This window comes from Aptenodytes patagonicus, chromosome 1 (assembly GCF_965638725.1).
Source record: "Aptenodytes patagonicus chromosome 1, bAptPat1.pri.cur, whole genome shotgun sequence".
Taxonomy (NCBI): Eukaryota; Metazoa; Chordata; class Aves; order Sphenisciformes; family Spheniscidae; genus Aptenodytes; species Aptenodytes patagonicus.
In genome coordinates this window covers 37,712,247-37,731,752 of record NC_134949.1, presented here as the reverse complement: position 1 = coordinate 37,731,752, position 19,506 = coordinate 37,712,247, and the positions used below count along the sequence as shown (strand labels likewise).

Genomic DNA, 19,506 nt, shown 5'->3' with positions numbered 1-19,506 from the left:
GAAAAACAAAAGGAGACAAGATTATAGCTGTTTTGAGAGTTAAGTACAGAGTGGATGAAGCTGAACTACTGACATCACCCAAATCATAATCAGAAATAAACTCAAGGTTACCTCGTTGCACACAGTACAGTATTACAAATAATGACTTATATAGCACTGCAGTAATACACCATATTACCCTGGAGAAGATATGTGTAACCAGTTATAGGCCAGTGCCCCACCTGAAGGCACTCATGGTGAGATATACTGCGATGTGACACACAACGATGACGCTGGCCACACACCAGCAAGGAACAAAACTTGTCACCTTTGCTTCCACACACACCAAAGCACCAGGCTCCATCAAACATCCCAGAAAGCCACAGGAAACCCCCTCCTGACCTCAGAAGCTGGACACCTCATAAATACTCAGTATTAACCAAATTAACCCATTGCCAGACCAACACTTTGCATGCAGACTGCCACCCCGCCACAGTGCTCCCCACTGCAATGTCTGCATCCCTGCCTTGCGACACTGCAGTGCTCCTGTCACGTCGCACTAGGCTGTGCCTAGTCCTGTCAGCCCTCAGAGACTTTCCAGACCACCGTGAACCCTCATTACCAACTCTTGACCAAAGCAACTCTAATGAATGCTTCGTGGTGCTGTTACACATCTGCTGCAAGCTGCTTCCCACCCAAGCCACCCCAAGAGCTGTTGCAGCCTGCCACCCTTAACTCCTGTTTAAGTGGAATTAACTTTTGTGCTCGCAGAGCAGCCCTGGCATGGTTTTTGGTGTTTGCTGAAAGCTCTGGAAGATGCTGCAGAGCCAGACACCTCTCCCTGGTCACCCCCTCGGCTGCACTGCAAGCCTCCCACCTGCTGCTTCACCCTGCCTGGCACTGAGCTGTATTTAAGTCATGACTACAATATACAGACCACACAGACACATTAATCCAGTAGTATTACTAGATAATAATACAAACAGCCCCAGGGCCCCATCCTGTGAACGATTATAAAACCAAGCAGTTCGTCAGAATAATTTGAGAGTACAAATAGGCTCTCACGAGGCATAGTTATGTTTGCAGGTCTTTATCTGCTCCATAACTTCAGACAAACCTGTATTACCTCCCATCTTTCTTTAAATACCTCTTTCACAAAAAAACCCAAATTTTACATTAGCTTTAAAACACTCAGAAATGTCTCATCAAAAGCACTGAGGACAAGGCATGGTGTCTCAGACTTTGTATTTCCAAACCATTACAACTTTGTCATTTTTTTGCCCCACTGAGCTATCAACACGCATATCCCTCATTCTCACATTTACGATATCCAGATTATATTCCACAGGAAAAGATTCAGACCTTAAATTCAGTCTAGATATCATCTGGTGACCGACATGCACTTGTAATTAAGCAGATATTGGAGCATTAATCATCTTGCAGTTCCTCCTTGAAGACACTTGAGTCTTACGTGACTCTCACTGTGCCTCGGTTACTTAGCGTAAGAATGGCTCATGTCTGAGGCTGCTGCTAGAAGCTGAGGTACTGCATCGGCAGACTGATCTTTCCAGTTTCATCCCAGTGTTCTGCCTTTGTAAAGACCTGCTTTTGGCTTCTCTGTCGAGATGGACAGAGCTTCGGTCCAGCTGAACACAGCTGGCCAACATCTGCAGTTTAGGTTTTGTTTCAGGAAAGCTCTTAGCTCCAGCCGATCGAGGACGCTGCCAGCAGAGAAACCGCAGCAAGAATCACTGGAGGTGCCCCTGTGCACAGTTAGTAGTCCTTAATGCCATGTCACCCCTAGGATCAGCACTCCCACACCTGCTGGGGACATTAAACTGCCTCTCAGCAGACAAGATGATAAAGATGATGAGAGGTATCAGCCCTGTGGTGGGTGCTCTGGCCCAGCCGCTGATACTCCTCTCTGAGATACACAGCCTGAAGGTACTAGTGCTGGACAAGCTTTTATTTCTCAGAGCCATGGCTAGAAAGCTATTTAAGTGTTTCTATGACAAATGGTGAGGGAAGCTCTGTGGTCAGCAGGGAGTCTGGCTCACCCTCTCTTCCAGGTCCTCACTGCCATTTTCCCGGACCACAAGCACTTCAAAAGCCAGGAAATTCCACCAGCCTGACAGCTGATGAGAGACGCTGGGGTGAGGATCTCGCAGGCTGCTGCAGAAATGTCTTTAAATAGATCATGAGCCTGTCCTGCAACATTAACTTTCTATGACAGACTAGTGGAAATCACTTCCCTGTGTTCAACATGCAAGCTAGAAGTGTGGCTGCATAGACAGTGATGCCCTCGAGCTTCTGAAGCCAGGACTTTTGTGGACTTTCTTCTATTCCCCAGCCAATTTCACTTAGGACGTTGAGCATACAGCTTTATGCATGTTCCCACTTAAAATGAAACCTCTGCAATGCACATCCCAGCTCTAAATTTACTGTTTGGCTTCGTGCCATTTTCCAGAGAATTCATTTCAGACTTTTTGTTTGTTTGGGTGTTTTTGGGGATGTGGTTGAGGTTGCCTTCAACAAAACACATCTCCAGGCTGTATTAGCCTGTGGAAATGGATGGGGAGTGAGAATCGTGCCTGGTACCTGAAGGGCTGTACAAAGGGTCACGAATCTGAGGACCCTGTTGACACCTGTCAACTCCTTTAGAAACTGTAAACCTCGTTCATTCAAGCACTTTGGCTTGCTTAAAGATAAAACCAGTCCTTGTGCAGCCATTAGCAGGAAAGCTGGCGTAGAAGCCATTTGCAGGATGAAGACAATTGTTTACAGGTTGTTTCAGTTGTCCTGCTGAAACAAAGAGCGCAGAGAAAGAATGAATTCTCTCCTTGCAGCTGCAAACTTCGTTCTACACATTCAAGCAGACACACTCCTACCTACCGCAGCCACAGACTGAGCAACAACATGCCCCCAACCAGAACCATGTAACTGGGGGATCCCAGTGGACGGGATCCAAAAGGGGTGGCTGCATTAGGGCACCTTCCACCTTCCAGTTCCCCTTGAAATGGGAAGACATTTCTGGAAGAGCCAAGAAAACCTCTATATGAAGCTTTTCTTCTTGTTGTTCTTAGACTAATGCCCGCCTGCTATTCACAGCCACAGCTGCTGGTCACTTGGCTGCCTAGAGTTCGAGCCTGAATGGAGGGCAGTGCGCCAGCTCACAACTTGGCAGGACACTTCTTGCCACAGCGCTACTGCCAAGCGACCGTGGGTTTAAGAAGGCAGTCTGCCTGCACCACATTTTGAGTGCCACTGCTTCTGCGGCAGCTGCTCCTTTGCACCCGTAACTAAGTGCTGGCACTACGTCCTACCAAAACTTGAGCATGGCATACTTTGTCCTTCTGGTCACAGGAGCTGGGACTCTGAGGACAAAAACTTCTACCCCTTAGAGGAGAGGGAACTTTGTTTTGTTTGACAGTAAAATCCCAGCTCATCCCAAAACCACTGCCAACCAGAAGAGAAGAGAGCAAAGCGCAAGACGCCTCCTCTGCCTCAACAGTTTGATGCAAGGTCTTTCACCAGCCTGACCCAGCCCTCACCTCCCGCTGTGGGAGCAGATGCTCTCCTGCAATCCAACTGCCCCACCTCCAGACGAACAAATAAGCTCTGCAAACCACCAGCACACAAAAGAAGAGCAAAGAATCCACATCAAACAAGCCCCCAAACACATTTAAGAAGAACAAAACAAAGCAGAAACTACCCCAACTGTGACATTCATGGCAAAGGCCTGTAGCCTTAGAGAGGAAAGAAAAAAAAAAGAGAAAGAGACAGACAAGGAGTCTGTGGGCATCTTTGTCTGCCAAGCAGATGGCGATCATGCGGTAGGTGTCTAAAAACCCATTTAGGCCTTCTAAACTGTCAAGATCTATGTGACAACTTATTCTGAAGTTTCCAAAGGATTTAGACCATCCAGGTTTTTTTATGCTTGTTAAAAATACCATGAGCCTTTCCTTGCAGACTTAAATTTTGGGCACATGAGAAAATTAAAAGGAAACTCGGTATGCCCAAATCTTTCTTCTCTTCTTACCAATGAGGTATCTGCCAGCAGAACAGAAAAATGACTCATGGCTCTCCTCTGAATAATTCTTTGCAGCAATGTCTGGAATGCCAGATTGACAAGGGCAGTCTACAAAAAAAACCCATACCCCTTCCTGGCCACAGATTTCTATAAGTCTATTATTTAATTTGGTTATTATAGACTGCTGTGATTGCTCTAATCGGTAGATGAAATGTATCCTTCCTTCTGGTTATTTCCTCTGTATAGAAAATTCTTTCTTTCCAGAATGCAGACTGTCTCTTAACTATTCAACAGAATTCACCCAGTACATGCTCTATGCTATATCCTTGTTACATGCTTGCTCTTCTGTGTTTAGATCATAAATTCTACATTTTAACTAGCACCTAAGGAAATGTTATTTCAGCTACACTTTACTTATCTTTACTTAAACCTACAAGAAGCTTACGCTCATCCAACGGACATACTGCTACCGAAGCAGGCAGTCTTTCCCTCTTACGTCCAAGCTACACAACCATCCCAGGTCACCACGTCTCAGTATCAGAACTTCTGCAGACAGACAGAAGGACTAACCCATAGAGGGAAAAGGAGTGTTTCCCACTGGTTATGCTCCATGGGTATTGTCAGAGCAGGGAAGAGAAAGGCAGGCGTAGCTCAGACCACTCATGTCAGCGCCATTACAGATCAGCCTCAAGCTCTTTCGAAACCTTCCCAAAAGTTGGTAGCTATAACAAAGATCATTTCCCAGCAGCGGCTTACACTGGTGAGTGAAATACTACGTTCTCACCAGGCTCAGCAGGAGCATGCATGAACTCTTTGGAGAGGCTACCTGTTTTGCATTGATGGCAGCATGCAGGCAGGCAGGGTGGAGGTGGCTGGGGAGCGGCAGAGCCTGGCACGCAGGCACCAGTACCACAAGGCTGGGACTGCGAGGGAAACTCAGCCTTACGAACAGGATGATCTTCGGGGATCAGCAGAAAAGCTGTTCTGAAGTGAACATACCACTGCTGTACAGGCAGGGTGGTTTTACTGCTCCTGGAATGCTGTATCTGGTTTACAAATCAAATCAAATGACAAGGTATCATTTTTCTGGGTGACAGTCAATTCTCTTGCTCTTCATAGACAAATTGCTGTCAGGTTTTATCTTTCCATATGTATATCACATATCTGTATGCTTTCATTTCAGGCCACCTGGAACTTCAAAACAAAATCTCCTTATTTTCGTAGAAATTCTCTACCTGTGAATACACTATTTTAATGAAGAACTCATAATACTTGCTTTTTAAAAATTCGTATAATAATTTCTCCTTGGTTTGTGTTTCGTTACTTTCTTTTAAAGCCAGAACAGACTTGAGGACATAGTTACAAAGTTTCCTACTGCTCAGGGCACTGTTTATAGAGCTAATTACCTGTACACGGAAACAAGCAATATAAGGTGAACCATCACCGAGCCTCTGCCAATGTAAAATGACCATGGGAGTGCAAAGAAGTCAATAAATATTTCTTAATAAGCGTTCCCCAGTCTGATTTCAATTAAACTTCCAGGCCCAGTGCCCCACCTCCATGGGTATTTCTGGGCCCACAGCCCTAAGCTCCTCAGCTACTAGATGCGGTGGCCAACTGGCCGTAGAGTCTCCTTACACAGTGGTGCAGACTGCTGCCCTCCCAAGGGCTCCTCTGAGATGAGTGATGTACCCATCGGACTACAATAACAAATAGCAAGAAATGAAGAAGAAAAGGAGCAGCAGCTGGTAGTCTTAAAGTTGATGGCAAAATGTAAAAGCAATGCCAGATGTACGCAGGTTTACAGACCCTGGGATCACCATCGTCGACTTTGTATTAAAATGCAGGCAAGCTTGTTAAACGAACCCATTCTTGCCATGGAAGACTTCTGAATAATCTTTTGTTTCCCACATGCAACCATATTTGGTCACTGCTATATCAGTTTTAGCAATTTCCCCTGTAAGCAGCAGCAAAGGGGAGGAAATTGTAAAGCAGACAGAAGATGCGGTAGTCTTTTCCTTTCCCATTTTAATTTGCACTTTGGAGACAGGGTTCTGAGTGTGCAGGAGCTGCTGAAGCACTGGGGAACCTTGAGTCCTGCCTGACAGTGCTTAATTATCTCAACGTGGCAGATTTAGGTCCACTTTTTTCATCCCTCTCTAGCACTCAGAAATTATTTTAGTGTTTTTATTAACTCATTCCTCCTCTAATTAAATTTAGATGGTAAAAATATCTAAAACAGATTTCAGACTTTCATAATTGCTATGACTTTTCAGAATAATATGCAAGTGCTGGTGAGAAAATAAGATCTGTAGTGAAAGCAAATTCTCGGTTCCCCTGGAAATAATTCAAGGCAACTCCACTCCTTCAGTACCCTCATTTTAGATGCCCTTTCTGCTCCCTGCTACTCCAACCTCCAAGAGTTTATTGTCCTGAAAGATGTAATGTGACAATTCAAAGAACATTTTACATCTTTCTGCCTAAGCAGAAACAAGTAGTCAACTACTAGGTGCTGCACCAGTACTTCAACAAGCAGTGTATGTATGTCCTCACTGCAGAGTCTGTGCGCTAAGCACAAAATATTTGGCAGCTGCAGCATCTGCTTTCAAAAGGTTCTTCTAAAGTTTCTTCAAAGTGCAGAACACAGTATAAAGGCAAGTATGCAGCAGAAAAAAAAAATCAGTTTGTCACGATCAGAACAGTAACGAAAACCTAATGATCTTAATCAGCTTCCTTACTCGTGAGCTGGGTAAAGCCAGGTTAAGCTCCTGTCCTGGCTGCCGCAAGGCTGAGGATGGCACTGACTCTGATCAGTGCAGCAGTGTCTGCTTCACGACAGACACTGCATCACCTATCCACCGACACCTCCCTGAAATAACCCCAGGCTTGGTGCTGGCACACATCCTACCACACAGACGTGAGCACCATTTCATTTTGTTAAGAACTGCCACAATAAAACCCTTTCTTCTTATATCTCAGGTGGACAGCTGACAACTGAAAATGTCTGAAGGCTTTTTCTATAAATTAAATGTTGAGAGATGTGTCCTTTCTTGACAAAAAATAAATTATTCTGCACCTCTGGCAGGTAACATAGCTGTTAAGATGAGAGTTATGCTGGTAGCAGTGCAGGGCGGGAACTCCTGAGCAGCAAGACAAGCGGGAAAGCCATGAAATCTGTGCATCAATCAGATACGGCCTCTTCTGTACATTGATGACTATCACTGTGATAAGACTCAGGAATTAATAACTAGAGAAATTGCCCTCCCTACATCCTGTGAAAATGATTGTCTATGCGTGGCACATCTTTAAGAGGTCAGTAAAACATTTTTAGTACGACACACACCCTGCTGCATGCCATAAATAAGAGCATGCATTTGACCCAGCCATGACTTTCAGTGATAGCTTTTTAAGTCCCAAGGTAAAGCCACAGTCCAGTTAAGGACAAAAAGGAAACCACAATTTGTGCTCTGTGTGCCAGGATTTTACTCACACCCCTTTTCAGCCCAACCTGCCTAACATGCAGCAAAATACTTTCACCATTGCTCATTTATCTTTTACACATTTAACTCCTAAAACCTGCGAATTTAACATAGTGAGCACTTTTGTGTTTTTCTTCTAAAACAACTTTGTATATTTCTGCTGCGACAGATCCATGATGCTCCTCTTCTTCACTGAGACAAACAGCTATGCCACTGTGATGCCTTCAACACCAGTTTTAAAACTCTATGTCCACATCCCATGCTAATTACTCACCTGAGTACATCCTTGTAGTTGCATAAGGTCCTGTCTACTGCAGTCAACCAAGTGGGGCAAAGACACTGTCTTGGGCAACGTGCCAGAGCTGCAGTCTGGTTTACTTGTTGGCACGCTTCTAGGAACAGCATTGGCCCATGAGCACCCTCCTCACTGGCACCGGCTGTGCAGGGCTCAGGGGACAGCACGGACCGGGAACTCTCCCCACCACCCTGCATCGGTGAGGTGTCCCCATGGTAGTGGGGGACTGGAGCTCCTCCCTCACCCACTCAGTGCTGAGCCAAGGATGGTATCTACCACCCGATAAATCTTTGAACTAAATCATATCACCACGCTTCATACTCCTTGTACAGATTTATCTGTACAAATGCAAGCCTTGCTGGGGAATATGTCTGTCAAACCAGACGGACCTTGAGCTGCATTTTTTAGTCGAGACGTGGCCTGAGTCTGCAGAAGGAAAGTCCCAGTGTGTGATTACTGATCCTCTGAGCATGACTATGATATTATCCAAAAATATATTTCAGTGTCTTGTCTCAATTTCACACAGCAAATAATACTGAATTTGACTCAATAGATGATTTAAGAAACATGACAACATCACGTTCTGGGAATGAAAAAAAAAAGTTTCATATACCAAACTTTGAGCAGAAAAAGTTAGTATTTTTACTAATAAAACAAAACAATAACCCCTATCATGATGGAAGAACTTCTTCTGTCTGTGGGAATCCTAAAAAATGTAAAATGATAATCACCATGTTGGTTGATTATAACTATCAAACAAATAGTAGTAACGGCCAGGTATTTTTGTATGTCACCAAATTAATAATATGATACAAATTCTGCCAAGCTTCAAATACATTTGTCTATGTATTGCTCTGATTTGGTAAAAGATGTAATTTCTAAGTGAGAAAATAAAATGTCTACCTCAAAGGAAGGTTTTCTGACAAGTTTGAACCAAATTCCTCAGAGCCCCAAATTCCACTAACAGCAGCTGGGAAAAAACAAATCCTTCAGTGTCACAGAGCAGATTCTTTGTTCCATCTTCCTGCTACAGGGAAGTATAAATTGGATTGTGGATGACATTTAATTAAATTTAGCTTCAGTTGTTACAGTAGGAGGAGAAGAAAGCTCCCTCCCCCAAAGTTCCAGCTAATGGGAATAGAAAAAAAATATCCACTGTGAGACTGTTTGTAGGTAACCATTGCTCACTCACTCAACAGTAAGATGAAGAATAGTATCTGCTAGGAAATGAACTTTGGGCTAAAATCATTTGCATATTTCCAGCTCCCCTGGAAACAATCTTCCATCTGTTAGAAGCTAAAAAAAAAAGAAAAAATCACTCACTTTTTTTTTATGAGATGAAATATCAGAACCAGCAAAATTTAAAGTTGATGATTTGTAGAACCCACTATCTGCATCGTCTTCCTGCATTAATTCACTGCTTTGTCTATTCCGCAAATGTCTCTCTCCAAGAGACATATGGGTGGTTAGGGTTTCCAGCAGGGCTCTGATGACTGCTCTATGGAAGCAAAGACACCAAGAACAGCTGCAGGAAACAGATGTGCCACTTAGGGTACTTTCAGTGAAAGGCCAAGGGACGAATCCTTCATGTGCTACTTAGTTCAGGATCCCTTTATAAAAAAAAAGCCATCAAAAAACCTATAATTGCCTATGTTTTTAGCCTAGCTCCACTTGGAAGTAGACATTCTGGTAGCAAAAGCCCTGCTGGAGTGAGTAAAGGAGAAGGGTTGCAATGGGCAGGGCGGGAGCAGTAGCTCCTAGGCCCTTTCCGTGGCTAAATTGAAACTGAACCCGAGCCACTTAATTTTCATATGTATAAAGTGCCGGCTCTGAGCAGCACATCAGCAGCCATAGCAGCTGGATGGCAAAGTGGTAACCTGCAGAAATAGTTATTCATTATTCTGGGAAAAAAATGTAGTTTGGTAATTCACAGAAAGCGGTGCGCAACTTAGTGAAGAAATCAAAGATGTGACACCTACAATGGAGAAATCTCCGTCCTGTAAGAAGCCCATCCTCCAGACATGAGCAAAAAACTAGGGGAACTTTTGGAAAGAATAAATGCAGTAAACACGGATACCAACTGGGGAAAAAAGCAAGGGTACTCGAAAGGACGAGCCAGACATGCCAGCAAGCGATGTGAGTCTCATAGGCTTCTGACAATTTGCCAAAGGAGGCTTTATCCTCAGTTAAGGATGACAGGAATACTCTAAATACTCCCAATACTGGTTTTACAACAGTGCTAAATTTCCAAATATTTATCTTAGGCCTGCTCTTTTTTTTTTTGAAACAAAGATGAGCTAGAGTCCTTCAGGAGTACTGGGAAAAGAGCTGAAATGAAAGGATAAGCTAAGGGGCAAAAAGTCATGAGATGTGGACAGTACATACCCACACAGCCTGGACGAACCCTGGGGTGCAGTGAACAAACTGCTGACAAGAATGTGTCCCCCCTCCCTGAAAGTGGCTGCTGTGACCAAAGGGCTGGAGAGCATCTCCTGGAAAGGGGCAGGGGGAGCAGAAAGAGATGCCAGCGTGTTCTAGGCAAGTGAATCACTACTTCTGCATCAAATAAGTTACTGAAGCTCCCATCAGAGATACTTATAAAACAAAAGTAGATAGACAGATAAGGAGAAACCAGGGCAGTTCCTGGAAAAGAAAACTGTAAGGTGGCAAGCTATTAGAGTTACTCAAGCTTATCAACAGATAGTGGATAACTGAGACCCAGCTGACCTTCAGTTTCAAGTTACCTGCAGTCCTTAGCCTCAAATTATTCCATCCCTGTTCCATTTAAAATCTATCAACAAACCTTAAAGGGCACAAAAAATATAGATAACCCAGTTAAAAAGAATTTAACTTTTCTAGTTTCCACAAAACCTGCATTTTGGCTGCAGCTTCCTTCCTGCACCTAGTCTGTCAAAGTACAGAAGCTTCCTTCCTGCACCTAGTCTGTCAAAGTACAGAGAGAGTGTTTACTGAAGGATCAGTCCTGTCCTTTCTACCTGGATATACATTTTCATCTTAGTGTTAATCTACTGCTTTACCACTTTGGTGGTAATCTGTCATAATCCAGCCACGTAAAAATCATGAAGAAATGAAGACTACATTTGAATAAAGTTCAAGTCATCCTAGTTGACTCCATACATGCATCACAGACATCTGACAAGTCTAAAACTGTAGATTAGTCGTGTCTGAACTGGGGATATCTGAAAGACCTCCTCTGCAGCTTCTCTATTCAACAACCACCATTTCACAACTAGCTGCACCCTCCTCAGGACAGTCATCTATAACCCAGCTTCTACTTCCAACTTACTGTATGCCCGCGCAGTGCTGAACAAAGTGCCAAGCCCAGATGTGACTGTAGGCAGTAACACAACACACATCAAACACTAACGGTGAAGCCACGGCAGTCTTTAGTTGACTCACCACTACACAGGTAACATGACCTGTTTGTGAGCATGTGCACAACTACCGTTCAGAAAGGTACAAGACTATTACTGTAAATTTTGTTCCACCTTCACACAGGGCTGGAAACTGTATGATCCTGGTGTTCCACACTGTATTTCTAAACACTACCGTACTACAAATAGCAAGGTCCAAATGTCTGAAGTCCAACGGCAAGTTACAAATTCTAAACCAAGTAGCCTCATCAATAAGTTTGGAGATACATTTTTACTTGTTTACACAGACTCTCAGGTTATGAGGAACAAGAGTAAGACAGCCAGGAGATGCTGAGAAGGGTTTTGAATATAATTTGCTTTTATCTACTTCGAAGGAACAAACTGCTGATAGGAGGAAAAAAAAAGAACTTTTTATCTAGAATGGAAAGCAAAGACAGTAAGTGCTCAGATAGTATTTAAGCATCCTGCAAGTCAAGTCTTTCTGACACGCTGTTCCAGGTAACGGTTCTTTCCTTGTCTGTAAAACCCAGTTTCATCCCAAATTAGCGTTGGTTTTGACCCACGAGAAAACAAATGAACTTCATGCATGAAGAAAGACTGGTCAGAAAACTCAACAGAACTCTAACACCCAGACCCTGCTGCAGATGAGCCCAGCTAACCTCACCAGGAACATCCTCTCCCTACCTCCAAACAACAGAAAATTTGCTTGGAGAACAAACAACCCCACCCAAAACTGTGTCAATCACCCTGAAACTGTTTGCAAATATAAGCGAAATCTACTGAGAAGTTACAACTAGACATTTCTTTTTACCCGGATTTACAAAATTGCTTGAGAGACAGGAGCTGGCAAAAGCCTCCCTTGACCGGGGAGATCACTGCGCCTGGCACCCAGCCAGGCTGCTGAGCTCAGCCTCCTCCCCTGCACCGCCGAGCCGAGCGAGCTTTCCCCACTTTCCATAGAGAGAGTCCTCTAACCACACAGGTATACGCCACTCTTGAAGGAGAGAAAAATCAGATCAGACTCTGATCAGAATCAGGATCAGAAAAGCCAGTAGCTCAAATAGAAAAAGCTGGTTGTAAGCCAGCTTGCTAGGAAAAAGTTTCCCAGCTGACCTACAAGCAGTTCACACTCCAGCCAAACAAGCTGCTCGAGCTCCTCAGAGTGGGTGGAAAAGCCACCCAGAATTAGAGTAGTCTCTGACTGAAGCACTGTGAGGAGATGATGACTGGAGACCTGTCTCATGTCCTTCAAGTGAGAGGCACATCTGCAACAGTTTAACTCTTCTGAATAATTATTTGTTTCTTGAGTCATCATTAAGGTTAGAAGTAAAAACTGCATTTTGATAGAAACGTACCAGATTTCAATTTCAGGGTAGGACACTTACAACTTTGAAAAAGGATCCTTCCTCTCAAAAAAACCCCTCATTGCCATCCTACCAAGGCTGCCGCTCATCCTGACCTGCCTCCGTCCCTCAGGTGTCTTGCTGGAAAGGCTGAGCTGGACAGCCTGCCTCCTCCCGGGCGCTGCCTCCACTGGGCTCACTCCTGCCAACAGTACCATTGCCAGCGCTGCAGATCCGCCAGGTTTGTGGAAGAAAAGGAAAGATGCTTTCAAAGCATATCTCAACCCATGAGGCTGCATGGACAGTGTAGGCAGGGGTGATTTTAAAAAAAAAAAATCTAAACAAATCAGGAAAGCCCTTCAACAAAGGAGAACAAACATTTTCCAGTTCTAAAGCACCTAATGATTTTAATTAAAACTCCCCTCCTCTGCAAAGTTTCAGTCTTTTGATTTATTAAAAGCTTGTAATTAAGATGTAAACAAAAGTTCAAAACATTCTCATTTCTTGCAGGAGAGAAATTCTGATTTTTTTTTAATGTCATTAGTCTATGATTTAGACAGAAATTTTATAATTTAAATCTCCAAGTAAAAAGAACTGCTGCCAAAGGAATTTAAGGGAAGAAATAAAAGCTTTCAGTGACATAACAGCGGATCCAGGAGAAGCAGCAACCTTGCAGAGGCTGCATCTGGCAGGGGGATACCCGACAAACCTGTCAGCATTCTCACGAGTCCCAGACTTTTTCCAATTTGCACCTTCAGATCTATTCATTTGTTCACCGAAATATAATAATAAGTGCCGTCCTTGTTCCTTGTGCTGTCACTCAGCACATACTCCGTCAGCTCAGCGTGTGGCACGTCTCAGACACTCAGTCTTATTAGAAACCTGCACTCATTCACATCTTAACTATGCAAGAGAACACACTGTCTGTCTGGTCGCTGCTTGTATAACGCCAAACATACCTGTCTCTGCTGTGGGCTGGATTCACCACCACCTATGCCCTTCTTCTGAACTCCTCTGTGCATGGGTGACTTCAGTACGGTGCTCCCAAGAACGTAAATCCGAAACTACCTTGGTATCAGTTTTGGGTTTCCTTTTGAAACAGGTTTTTTGGATGCCTTACCTGTATTCCCCCTGCCCTAGATGGACATCCCAAAACCTTCTTCCATTGCTCGAGAGCCTCTGCTGATGCTCTCTGAATTTGGGGAGAAAGACACAGCAAGAACCTTAAGTGCTTGGGGGCAAAAGGGAATCCTTTCATTATCTTTTTACAGAGGCACTAGACAGACATGTAAAACACACTGATTTGCAGGGTGCTCCTCTCTATTTACCAAGATGTTTTACTTAGCAGGCATATGCTCCCTCTGTATTCCCCATATGTTTTGGGGTTTTTTAAAAACAAATTTGGAGAAGTGGAATCATTTGCTCCATTGCAGGCAGCTTATATGAGAAACATTTGGAAAAGCAGAAGAGGATAGAAGAATCTACTTGATGAATACATGAGATTTTTAGTCTTTCAATTCAAAAACTCTTCTGCAAAAATACAGAACAAGGTTTTGCGACATTAAGGACATTCCTTATTAAAGCCTGTAGACATAAACATCTGAATATGGGTGTGCTACTTAAGAAAAAATATAGTAAAGGTCAGGTTATCTCAGAAAGCTGTATCTTTCCTGCACAAAACGACAGAATATTGCACCCTCTTCAATACGAGACATCTTTTGTTAAGATCTGGTCAAGGAAGCCACTTACAGCTCACAACAGCAGCTGTATTGATCAAATGAACGGATGCGCAGTTGTGCTTTTCTTGTGCGTCACATAATGGCGACCCTTCTATCAACCATGTCCATCTAAATTTCAACCCACTGTTTGACAAATGCTGCACATACAGGAACAATGTGTTTTTCGTGCGGCCTTAAGTATCCCATGCCAGAACCCATGCAGGCAAGACATGAGCTGCCTGGTGGAGGTGAAGACGGTACAAACACAACACCTGGGAAATATGGATTTTATTCTCAGCTTTCACTAAATTCTCATGTGGTATAAGAATAAGGTGTTCCACCTTCTTCTGTGAATGAATTCGCAGTGGCCCTGCAACTTATTCATCCTTTTCAAGAATTTGTTGTATCCTCAATTTTTAAAGTTCTTTAAAAAAAAAAAGAAAAAAAAAAAGAAAGTGGGTTGTTTCGTGTTTTTTAAAAAGGGGAAGGGCATTTCAGTACAAAGTTGGACTGTTACAAAGAACCTGAAGCAGGCAACCATCTACTTTCATGCTGGGTTTTTTGGAAAAAAAAAAGCACTTTTAAATGGAGGAGCATTATCTCAAGATGAAGCTGTCTAGGAGTGGTCATTGTGAATAAAAGCAAAAAACTTCAGTTTGACAGGACTGTATTTGGCCATACATTCTCTACCATGGGCCATTTATCACTGCCTAAAATCCAGCTGACCTCAGACGACAGCAGGGAAGCAAACCCAAGCTCTGACATTCAGACAAAGCAATGGAGGGGGGGGATGAGTCCACCTTTGTGTTCTGAAAGCAAGACCTCAGGGATTCTTTGAGGAAAAAGGAAATCCAGCAGAACAAAAACCCAGCAGCCCTTCTATCTACTGCAGGTACTACTAAAAGCAGAATTGTTAGTAATATTATATCAAATTTGGTGTTATGAGATAGGGGAAACCTTATTGCCTATCTTTGCACTTGCTGTTAAATGACAATCTCCATCTGACTCTTCCCTTGGCACACTGCAGAGCTGCAACTTAAGCTGACCTAAGCTGGATCTAGAGCAGCACACCTGCGCTAACATGTGTTATGCCTGCTCAGGGTGTTGATCTTGCTGAAAATTAACAAGGTAAAAAAGATTATCCTTCATATCAGCTCTCACTGCAACCACACCGCTGCCAGTGTGAGAGGAAGGAGAAGGCAAGAACATATGATGGAGGCTAAGAAGGCTATTGCAAACCAGACTGGTCATGGGACCTGAAGTGCAGATGGACTGAAGCTTTGGCTGATCTCTGTTAGCTGATTGGGCTGCTGAGGAAATATATGGTCCCATCTTCCCTCTCCCTGGTCGCTCACTCCCCCTCTTTCCTTCTAGTGCCTCCAGAGATAAGATGCATGTGGCCGCATGATCTGTCAGACCAAGGCCTGAATCCAACCAGAAAAAAAAAAGTGGGTGAGGGAATTTAATCCATACCAGTTCCCTTATAATAGGGTATAGGGTTGCATTATCATTCTGGCCGAGGAGAGCTCGTCTTCCACCCTGCTTCTCTTTCAGCCACCGATTCAGAGCAGCAGCCAAGCGCCACGTGCACTGGTCTGCTCCCTGAGAGAGCTGCTTCTCTCTTTATTCCTGACAGAGGGAACCCAGAGAAACCAGACCCTTTCCAAAAAGATTTGATGACTATAAACCACTACTCTCCGTATAATCCATTTTTGCATTGGCAAACAGATCTGTAGCACCTGAAATGGCAAGTGGCAGCCCCCCATGCCAGTGAGTCAGGGAGGGGCAGAAAGAACAACTGCACACAGGTGCAGCGGCACACAGACAAAAATTCACTTAGATTATTCAGATGTGCGGTCACACATGTCAGAAAAAAAGGGTCGAGAAAAGCCCTCTTTGCCCTGCGTGATACACTGTCATCTGATCACGTGCTCTACCGTTTCCCGCAGTGCCTGGCACAGGCGCTGTCTTATCTGTCAGCTGTGCATTAGGCACCCTGGTGAAGTACTTGCAAGGATACATTTCCCTAAAAACGATGCTCCAATGCCTTGGCAAGAGTAATGGCACTAATGCCAAGGGCTCACTGTCTTCCAGTCCAAATCCTAGAGCACAGGGGTGATTTCTATTACTGTCAGCCATAAAGTACAATGGATTTTGTCAAGCACTTGAGTAAAAATGCATGTGTAAAGCATTAACAAGAAGGATGATATAGCTTCTTCCTTGATAAATGACTCTCTTGCCTAAAGCCTGCAGCAGACATAACCACATATTTCACCTCGTTTCCTGTGGAATAATTTCCTTTTGGTTTTGTGGATCAGACCATCATTTAACACATCCACCTCACTACTGGGTTTGCAGTGGTACAGAGCAGCAATCCACAGGATGCTGTGCCTCAGGAGGGCAAGCAGCCGTGTTAGATATCTAAGACAGATATAGCGGTACCTGTGTTCAGGAACCTAATTATTCCTCACTTGGTCAACTACAAAAGGAGTCCTCCCACAGGGAATTCGGAGCAGGTACAACGCCCAGAGTGAATACCTCCTCTACCACCTTTGTGCAGGTTGCCGGTCCTGAAGGTCCTGGACACCTGTGATGGGGGCAGGTCCACCAGCGCTGAGAGTACATGGGAATGTGAAGAAATTGAATCATGGAGGAAGCTGGGGAGGAAACAGTCTGTCATATAATTGCTTCTTCATGTGTACATTAAGTCTGAGGCATGGAGGTGTCAGGATGTTATTCACTTGTGAGGAAAAGGAAATACCTTACCCTGTAGGTCTGGTTATTTTTATTGGGGAGGAAGAGAAGACTCCCATGAGTCCAACTCCCTTAGAGCTGGCTCTCTAAAACGGCCAGTCCCAGAGAGGTAGGACATTGATCTATGGCACTGCTCAGGACTTCTCCCTTTTGTGAAGGGCTGGCTACAACATTAGCCTGTGCATCAATGCCTGAAAGGGACAGATTTGCCAAGCAGGAGCTTGGCCAGGTCACCAGCTGGCTAATACACATATGCTAGACAGGGACACATACTGCTCTTTTCTGAAGAAGTAGAAACATGCCTCCTCGCTGTGCGCCCCAGCAGACTGACTTGAGTCAACCTCTCCTGTACCAGTGGGATGCCTTTTGTAACTACAGCAACACTTCCCTTATTGCTACTGATCTTTCCAACTCATTTTTTTCTGTTAGGAAGATAGGATGCAATATATTTGAGGTCCCAAGGCAACTGCTGACGTAAGAGCTCCATGGAAGATGATATCCAGCACATATTATGGATCAGAGGCACTTAGTAAGGACCTCTAAGTCCCCATGTTGGAAAGCTAACACAAAAGTATGAACGCCTACAAACATACTAGTCAGGAAAGAGTGTAGTTATGGCAGTTAAGGAAGGAACAAAACCAAATATCTCTTTGCTCAAAGGGACTTAAAACTATAAAGCAAATATATCAGAAAGGAAATGCTATGGCAAAAAACCATTCACAAGAACAAAACAAGGATTTGTTGCAGGAGGAAGGAATTACAATTATTATAAATATCACATCAAATGCAACAGATAACTTACTTCCACAAACAAATGCATTTGAGGGAATTCTACAAGGAACTGAATCCTGTGTTAATGCTTTCCAGGTGTAAGTTGATAGCTAGAAAACCACAGTAATGACAAGCCCATAACTATGGCAGAATGAGAAGCTCTAATGGGGTGATAATCTTCCCAGAATTGCCTCTCCGCAGAGCTCAGCTGGCCTGGCTTGATTTCCCTTATCATTTCCAATCTTAAAGCCATACCACCAACTTCAACTCAGCCAATCTCCAAGCCATCAGAAAGAGTCACCCAGGCTAAGATCTGTGACTTTAACTTTATGGTTTTGGTTTTTTTTTGCTGGCATGTTAAAAACATCCCCCCCAATAAAAAATGAAAGCGCTCCTGGGGAATCAATGCTATAGGAGAAAGGAGAAAAACTAACTAGGTGCGAAATGCACAGGGATCAAAAGCCAAGAGAATGAAAATCATTTCCCCCTCTAACCTTTTGAGCTAAGTGTTTCCCTCAAGGATTCACTATTGCTGTTCCCAGGTGTCTGCCATGACCTTGCACCGGCTGCTGGTCCTCAAAGCAAAGCATGTGATGGACCCCCAGCTCAGAGCAGCCCTATTTCACACAGCCAAGTGCCAGGGGGTGTTTATACTGCTGTTCCCATCTCAGTGTTATTATTCCTACCCCTCATATCCTTTCCTTTCTGTGGTCCTTTCTCAAAAGCTCATTTCCAGTCCCTTATGCCTCCTTCCCCCTCATTTTTTCCTACTCCGCTTTCTCGGGCTACTGGGGATGGAGAGAGTGTGGGAGAAGGCTTACACATCTCATCTCTTCCTGCCTGCCTGCTGCCAGGGAGTAAAAAAGAGATGATAGGGTCTCTCTCCTCTTGCTGCCATCATATGCTGAGGAGGAAAGAGTGTTTTTGCTACTCCATACACACTGCAGTAGGGGAGGAAAGGTGTTGAGATGATCAGAGTATCTTCTTTCCTCCTCCTGACCTTAATGAAGTCGAGCACAAGGGACCTAAGAGCTACAGAGATTATCGTACATCTCATTGTCAGAGTTCACAATTAATTCTCCTTCCTCAGCTGCTCCCCTCCATCATGACCCTCTATTCTAGTCTCCTGCGGTTAACACGAGCCTCCAAGCTACAGGTGCTTGTCTGCCACAACTCCAGATGCAGCCCTTATTAAAACAACATACAGTTAATACTTCAGTGAACTTCTACACTGTCTTTATCAAAGCACTGTATAAAGTGAGGCAGCTATTGGTACGCCGGTGCAGTGCCTGGGGAACTAAGACAGGCTTGCGCAGGAGGACTTGTCTGAGGTCCCACCAGAGGAAACAAGGGCACAGCACTGAGGAAACAGCCGAGTAGCAGGACAAGGAGCTGTGAGTGAGAGCAGATTTCTGACACCAAAACCACCTCCTCCTGCTGGCTATAGGCTTGACCCCATAGCGCACCGACAGACACAACCCCTGGCATTGATGGTAAAGGAAATCCAGGAGGAGTGAACAATTCGGGTATAGAGAGACTACGAGACACATTTACCCGCATACTAGTACTTTTGAAATAGCTCATTTCAGAGCTCTGCTGCAGGTTTGCATACTAATAACTTCCTCCTGCTCCCTAAGGAAAACATTTTGTTCTAGGTGTCAAGAAGCCCATTTCTACAATTCAAATATGCAGACATCTGTAGGATGAAGAGAGGAAATTGTGTGCAATGCTGCCTTTAGCGT

General features: G+C 44.1%; 1 protein-coding gene across 3 annotated transcripts in view; it reads right to left on the bottom strand.

Moving 5' to 3' along the window:
* SRGAP1 (SLIT-ROBO Rho GTPase activating protein 1) overlaps positions 1–19,506 on the bottom strand; it is a 162,636-nt gene that overhangs the window by 89,389 nt on the left and 53,741 nt on the right. The gene's annotated exons all lie outside the window — the stretch shown is intronic.